The sequence below is a fragment of the Phyllobates terribilis genome, unplaced genomic scaffold (genome assembly GCF_046119375.1).
Source record: "Phyllobates terribilis strain yellow unplaced genomic scaffold, ASM4611937v1 Scaffold_98__1_contigs__length_5973952, whole genome shotgun sequence".
Classification (NCBI taxonomy): domain Eukaryota; kingdom Metazoa; phylum Chordata; class Amphibia; order Anura; family Dendrobatidae; genus Phyllobates; species Phyllobates terribilis.
The window spans coordinates 5235001-5243502 of NW_027362858.1; positions in this window are offsets into that span (position 1 = coordinate 5235001).

Here is an 8502-nt window from a genome sequence, read left to right on the forward strand (position 1 = left end):
GGTGCCATATTGCTGCAGGCAAGTTTCTTTTTCCTTTAGCAAAATGGCGACCGCGCGTGTGCAGTAGCATCTTTCGGCAACCGAAAGATGCTACTGCGCATGCGCGGGCCTTTGCGGCCATTTTGGGGATGTCAATTTCAAATTGGCAGAGAAATTACAAAGGCAATATTTAAAATATTAGGCACAGTGACCTGTCAGAGATAGGCATACATAATGAGAGCACCAGCTACAGCACCTCCCTAAAGTCCCGCCCCAGAGCACGAGTATCTCATTATGGCAAAACTGAAACTAAAGATTATAAAAGAACCTCTGGATGGATTTCATCAACAAAGGTATCATTTTACTCAGTGTAATGGCGCCCACCGGTCAGTGTATGTGGTTTACTAAGCACAATCCTGCTGACAGGTGCGCTTTAAAGCCAAGTTCTCTAGTATTGTCACAAGTGTCATCAGCGCAACAAAAACTGTGGCACGGAAGATCCAAAGAGGAAGATTGATGGAATCTTCAGAGGGATTTTTCCAGGGAACCACACGTAGTGGGTCATCCTGTAATAAAAAAAAACATTTAGAAATTCTCTTATACATAATCTAATCAACCAGAGAGCCCTTGTTATTATACAGTCATGGATAAAATATAAAGCAGCTTCATGAATATCCCATAGAGAAGATCAGGGAGAAGTTTGGGATTTACCTTGAGGGTCCATGGAATATTGTTTATGGTTGGACTTTCATATGATGGACGGTGATGTATCCAGTATGAAAAGCCCTGCAAAAGGCGATAACATTAGCTGAACCTTTGTGACCCCATATGGATGAGACCATACTCAACGTCAGTGTACTGTGAAGTAGGGAGTAAAGCAACGTAAAGCTCAGAAATGGATAGTATAATACTCATCATCTTCAGAGGTCTCGCAGCAACAATTGAAAAAATGTAAAGCACTAAAGTTTTAATTTTAAAAAAAAAATCTTTTAATGGTAAAAAAATATAAAAATTGTAAAAGTTTTGATATTTTCAACTTTTAAACACTAGGGGGAGCAGCTGCAGACATTTCCCATGAATCTAGTGTAGTGTTAGATTGCATTAAGACTGCAGTAAAAGTGGGCGCGATGTGCTCACATGGTGTGATGTCTCCTGCCCTCTTTTTCTGGTCCTTTGCAAAAAGATAAGTGAGAATGTAGTTTAGGGTCACAGTGCGGAGACATTCTGTTGGCTGCTGCAAAGTGATACCAAGAGGTAAACAGTGTCACCAAGGACGGATAGCAGCGGGGGCGTTGTTAGGGTCTTAAAAGATCAGGTCCCAAACACCAAGGCATGTCCACCCTCTCCTCAGTATAGATAGATACAGGAGAATACAGCCGCCCCTGTAAGTGCTGCAAACATTGAATATATGACATTTGAGCCGCATTACTGCTATATAGAATTTACTTATAAAAGTTACAGTATTTAGCACATAAATTGGCAAATTCAGGAGAGCCCACTAGCCGTGACAAGGTGATCTTTCTTTGATGGGATCCTAATCCTAATATTTATCAGTCATGCCTCTCCCGGGCTATAAGCGTAAAAATGTAAAGGGCAGGTAGGATCCAGCATTAATTAAAAGCCTTAGGCACCTTCATAAATTCATATAAAACCGTTACCGGAAAAACACCATCTATAATATAACACTGCAAGCGTGTCTCTGTGTGAAGCCTCGATAGACTGAGCATGCGCGACGCGCAGTCTGGCTCCAGACAGAATCACCCATCCAGCCGTTACAGGTAAGAGGAGTGTATGGCGCCGGAGATCGCGGTATGCGTAGGCACTGAACGCATACCGCGATCTCCGACGCCATACTTACATACTTACCTGACCGGGAGCAGCGTTGCCGCAGCGCCTCTCTTCGTCGGAGACCGGGGCAGGAGTGGGGGGCCGGATCGGCGCATGCACATAGCGCTATCTTGCGCCATTTTACTGAAGACACATTTGCAGTGTGTCTTCAGCAAAATGGCGCCGGACAGCGCGGTGCTCCGTCGCCACACTCCTCCCCCAGCCTCCGGCAGAACAGGACGCAGCAGCGCTGGTGCACAGAGAAGAAAGGTGAGTATAACTGTTTATTTTTTGGTATGTGTGTACAGTGTGAAAGGGATGAGGGGGACACACATACCAGAATTATGGGGTGAGGGGACCATGCATACCAGGATTGTGGGGTGAGGGGATCAAGCATACCAGGATGAGGGGTACCACGCATACCGGGATTGGGGGATGAGGGGACCATGCATACCAGGATTGGGGGGTGAGGGGTACCACACATAACAGGATTGGGGGGTGAGGGGTACCACACATGCCAGGATTGGGGGGTGAGGGGACCATGCATACCAGGATTGGGGGGTGAGGGGACCATGCATACCAGGGTTAAGGGGTGAGGGGACCATGCATACTAGGATTGGGGGGTGAGGGGACCATGCATACCAGGATTGGGGGGTGAGGGGACCATGCATACCAGGATTGGGGGGTGAGGGGACCATGCATACCAGGATTGGGGTGTGAGGGGTGCCATGTATAACAGAATAGAGATGTGGGGGGTGCCATGCATACCAGAATAGGGATGAGGGGTACCATACATACCAGGATAGGAATGCGGGGTACCATGCATACCAGGATGAGGGGTACAATACATACCAGGATGAGGGGTACCATACATACCATGATAGGGATGAGGGGTACCATGTATGCCAGGATTGGGGATGAGGGGTACTATACATACCAGGATTGGGGATGAGGGGCCCCTGCATACCAGGATAGGGATGAGGGGTGCCATGCATACCAGGATGAGGGTGAGTGGCCCATGCATACCAGGATCTGGGATACCATACATACCAGGATAGGGATGAGGGATGGGGTACCACACATACCAGGATTGGGGGTGAGGGGTGCCATGCATACCAAGATTGGGGGTGAGGGGTGCCATGCATACCAGGATTGGGGATGAGGGGTGCCATGCATACCAGGATTGGGGGTGAGGGGTGCCTTGCATACCAGGATCGGGGGTGAGAGGTGCCATGCATACCAGGATGGGATGGTGGGGACAGGATGGGGGCAGCACAAATACCAGGAGGGGGGCAGCACATACCAGCATGGGAGACCATATACCAATAAAAATGCTTGCCACCCGGGCGTAGAACGGGTTGAATAGCTAGTAGGTTATAATGGGCACGTGTGGTATCCATGGAAAAAACGGATGCCACACGTAACGCAGACACGTACATGTGAAGGGGGCCTTAGGCTGATCAGAGGAGTGCACAGTCAGAAAAGGAGGCTGTCACAACCTCCAAAAGCAAACTATAAAAAAAAACTTGACCAGCACCTCCGAACAGAATAAAGCAAGTGTGAACAGGTGCAAGCTGCCTTAAGCTACAAGACTGCAGTCACTTTATGTGACTGCAGACTTGTGAATCCTCACATTGCACGCCCTGCTCTCTGTGAGGATTTTCAGGTGTCGGGTGTGTGACCACAAGCATGTGATACGCATACTTCTACTTCTGGCCACATTCTGACTAGACTGTGTTCGGCTGCACTCAATTCACATCGGGCACCGACACCTGAGAATCCTCACAGCGCGCACAGAGAAATTGCAGGCTTGTAGCCTAAAGCTGGACAACCCCTTTAAGGTTGTTTTTCTTTTTCTTAAAACAAACCCTGTCCCCTGTAAAATTTTCAAGAAGGTTGGAAATTCTCTTTAAAGGAATTTTCCTTTAAATATATGTTATTTACATACTTGCAGTCATGTGCGGACGAGACTCATCTTGCTCCACTCAGTATAAGAGAATTGAAAGAATCTGGATGAGACTAGTCGGCATGTGACTGCAAGTATGTAAATCGCATACATGAGGTCAAGTGACCGCCCTCCCGCATTAAAATACAGGAAAATCGAGACAGTGTGCGCAAATCGTGACAGTGTGATAATTCAGCTGTCTGCAGTCAGAGTAACTGCAGACTTTTCTCTTGTGACCAGAAAACAACTATAAGAGAGTAAAGGATATTTCCGGGCATATGGGATTGATGACCTCTCTACATATACAGGATAGGTCATGAAAAGCAGATAGGTGGGGTCTGACAGCTGGTGCCCCCATCGGTCAGCTGTTACAAGCTCCGGAGCAAGCGCAGCTCTATCCAGAGTGTAGTGGCCTCTGCCAGTCGCTGCTGGTACTGTAGTCACTACTATTCAAATGAACAGGAGCTGAGCTGCAGAACCAGCAGCAGCCGCTCAGTAATGCCGCCTGAGCAAACAGCTGCTCTTGGGGGCGCCAGGTGTCGGACCCCCACTGATCTGCTATTGATGACCTATCCTGTAGATGTAGATAGGTCATCAATACTGTATGCCCGGACATCCCTTTATATCTTATAGGGTTTTCTGCTTGCAAAAGAAAAGTCTGCAGTCTCTCTCTGTGACAGCTGAATTATGACGCAGTGCGATATGGCAATACTGTATGCCCAGACATCCCTTTATATTTTGTCAAACTCAAATACCCGGAGGGCCAAAATGAAAAGCTTGGACAAAGTTGCAAGACAACCGTGATATTTATTTACAAAATGTCTACAATTGAGGAAGTTTTCCCTTATCAAATATAACATTGAATAGTCCTCCATACAGTATAATGGCCCCGCATAGTCCTCCATACAGTATAATGGCCCCGCATAGTCCTTCATACAGTATAATGGCCCCGCATAGTTCTCCATGCAGAATAATGGCCCACATAGTCATCCATACAGTATAATGGCCCTACATAGTCCTCCATACAGTATAATGGCCCCACATAGTCCTCCATACAGTATAATGTGTCCCACATAGACCTCCATGCAGGATAATGGCCCCACATAGTACTCCATACAGTATAATGGGTCCCACATAGTCCTCCATGCAGAATAATGGCCCCACATAGTCCTCCATGCATAATACTGGCCCCACATAGTCCTCCATGCAGAATAATGGCCCCACATAGTCCTCCATACAATATAATGGGTCTAACATAGTCCTCCATGCAGAATAATGGCCCCACATAGTCCTCCATGCAGAATAATGGCCTCACATAGTCCTCCATACAGTATAATGGCCCCACATAGTCCTCCATACAGAATAATGGCCCCACATAGTCCTCCATACTGAATAATGGGCCCCACATAGCCCTCCATATCAGAATAATGGGTCCCACATAGTTCTCAATACAGTATAATGGGCCCCACATAGTGTTCCATACAGTATAGTGGGCCCCACATAGTGCTCCATACAGTATAATGGGCCCCACATAGTACTCCATACAGTATACTGGCCCCACATAGTGCTCCTTCAGTATAATGGCCACACATAATCCTCCATACAGTATAATAGGCCCCACACAGTGCTCCATACAGTATAATTGGCCCCACACAGTGCTCCATACAGTATAATGTGGCGCCCCTGAGGGTTCAGTCGCCACAGGGATACTGCACCTCAGACCGAGGTGTGGTATCTCCTCTCCAAGGTAAGGATGGAGTACTACACAGGACCCCTGCCACGGACTCAACACTACACCACTCCAGTTCAGGACAGGGATCTAAAGCACCATAGTGCAGCTCTGGGTCTGAATGGAGGAGTTGGGGGGAACCAAGTAGTGAGTGAGGGTGGAGGAAGCACTTTATAACACACCTTAATAGAATCATATATAAACAGAGGCCATCTTTAGTACTGGGTCTTTGGTCGCAGTTCCCTGGAGTGGTTAGTCAGTACAAGCTGCAGCTGTTCAAGGATTCTGTGATTCCCGGTCTCAGGCCTCGAGACTAGGGATTGGGGCAGAGTTGAGTTATAGCCAGCTCTGTTCCTGGTCTTAGTCCACACAAGAAGGCAAAAGAGGGGAGCAGAGGAGATAGGCTCCACAGGCGAAAGGATCTCAGGGGGTGCGGACGGAGCGGAGTCGCCACCTGCATGCCTCATTCTGGCTTAGTCAGAGAGACCCTGCCGCAAGAGGGAGTACCGGTCCCCGATTATCTGACCTTGCACTTCACGTCTCTGTCAGAAAAGTCCGGAGGCTTATGTGGATCTCAGGGTGATACGGACGGAGCAGAGTTGCCACCTGTATCCTCTAATCTGCGTTTATCCAGAGGGACCCGGCCTTACACCAAGTTCTCACCACCAGTCACCAATAAGGGCACCCAGTCGGTCCGGGGGCTACACGCCACTCGTAAAGGGCATTGCAGTACCCGTACGGGACTCAGTGGGGAACACAAGGAGGGAGAAGGAGAATTAAGAGAAGAGAGGAGCACACTAGAGCTTGGGGTCCTGTCAAGTGCACCTGAAGTACTTGGAGTGTGCTGAACCCTGTGGCGCCCAGGGGATGGGGACTACTCGGCGCCCGGGCCTTAATGACTGTTCTTGGGGGATGTCGCGGTGGTCGGCTCCCGGGCCCATACACTGAGGTCTCTCTTAAAAAGTGGAAAATGAAATGTCAAAGTTCGTGACGCCACCTATGGTGTCTGGTGAGGATCACCAGCGCTGCGACCGTCCACTGAGGCCGGTGTTGTGGCAGCTTAGATGGAATCACTCCCCACAGGCGGATTGGGGCTTCAGGGCAGCGTAGGAGTTGGGAATGCAGGACAGAGGGGACCCAGCCAGGTCAGAGCAAGAAGGGGAAGCACACACAAAAGTCACTTCTGTACCTTTACTGGAAATAGTTCAGGAACACTCCGGAGCGCTGTAGGGTGAGGGGTGCACGTCCGGATTCTCCCCAGTGAGCGGGTGTACGGCCTCCTGTTTCTTGCCTCTCTGTAGTAAGTTTCTGACCTGCCTGGAGCTAGACCTAACTTATTTTCTGTCCTGCATCGGCTGATCCTGTGGTAGGGCCTTCTGTTAGAGTACACACCCCCTGGTATATGGGGCCTCGGTAACTCCTGACCCTGGTATAACAGTCAGCGTTTGGTATTCCTGAGACATGTAGTTCACCAGGGGTTCTGGTTGTCCTCTGCTGGGTGTAAAGAATCCCTGCAGACTCGGACCCTTTGTCCGGTATATGGTTTCTGGGGTGAGCTGGTAAAGCCCCTCTGCCCCCAATGCTACTCGCTCCTCTGGCCTTCGGCCTACTCGGGCCCTCACTAGGCTATACACACTGGCAGTTAGCTGGCTGCCTCTTCTACTGCTCTCTGAGTGTCAGCAACGCTCCTAGCTCACTTAACTCGAGATGCTTGAGTCTGACTGAGCTCCACTGCAGACTGACCTGTTTCTCTGTGTCTCACTCTGCAGGAACTGGCTGTGGACTCCAGACTGTTCTGTCTCCACTCACTTCCTGAGGAGAACTAACTCACAGACCGGCTCTGCCTAGCTCCACCCTCCGTATTTATATCCCTATCCGGACTCCCTCTGGTGGACTGAGGTAGGGTGGAGGTGTGTGTATGCTCCGAGGGCCTCTTGTGGAGAAATCCTTTAATACACCCCTCCAGGATCTGTGGCTCCATGCACAGCAGGGCGTCACATTCCCCCCTAGTTGAACTCAGCACTCCCGGGCTGAAGCACATTTTATAACAACAACAATAACAAGCTTCCCTTTATGGGAGGTTAGGACACTTGAACGTTGCATAACCAGAACATGGATAAATATACATATATAGTTCAATAAACAGTAGGCAATGAGCAACCAGAAAGTCCAAGTCACTTCCGGAGAGGTTGCGCAAAGGGGCACTCAGGGAGTGCAAATAAGTACAAATAAAGTCTTTGGGCTGCACATAGTCCTCAGCCACAGAGTTCTTAGATACCCAAGCGGGTAATGGGAAGCAAATAAGTAAAGTGTCTGTTTCACTTGGATTGTCCATTAGAGGGGCAAAATATAAGTTAAAGGCCTGTAAAAGGCAATAAATACATAGCAATACATACACAGGATAATGCAATAATATACAGTATAATACAATACAATACCATACCCCAGGGATAACTATCTACAGCTACCTTGTTTGTTCTACTAGTGATGATATTGAAAAACTGCCTTAACCTCGCTAATGGGCTGGGAAGTTCACCATTAGCTGGGCCTTCTTGCTCTGTTTCTGCTGGTGATCCTTCTTCCGGGGATTCTTCCTGAGCAGGCTTTTCTGCGGCACTAGGCTGTTCTGCAGCACTTACAGGTTCAACTTGCTGTGGAGGGTCTTCTGGCTGTTGGAAGAATTGGAGTACTGGAATTCTGACTGCTCCTCTGATTTGAGGCCAATCTGCCGGGAAGTCTCCTAAATCAGTATGTATTACTGCTTCATCAGGTTCCTCCGGGAAAATGAGAGGCACTTCTTCTTGGGGTTTTAGCAGATCTGGAAACAACTTCAGGTGGTCCCTAGATACTGTTGCAGTTGTTCTTCCTCCATCTTTGCTGATCAGACATGTCTTCCTGTTGTCAAACCTTGAATTCAATACAGTGTAGGGTTCTCTCTCCCACTGGTCATCAAGCTTGTGGTTCCTCCGCTTTCTTTTCAATACCACTTCTCCTGGTGTGAATGGTTCTGCTGGTGCACTTC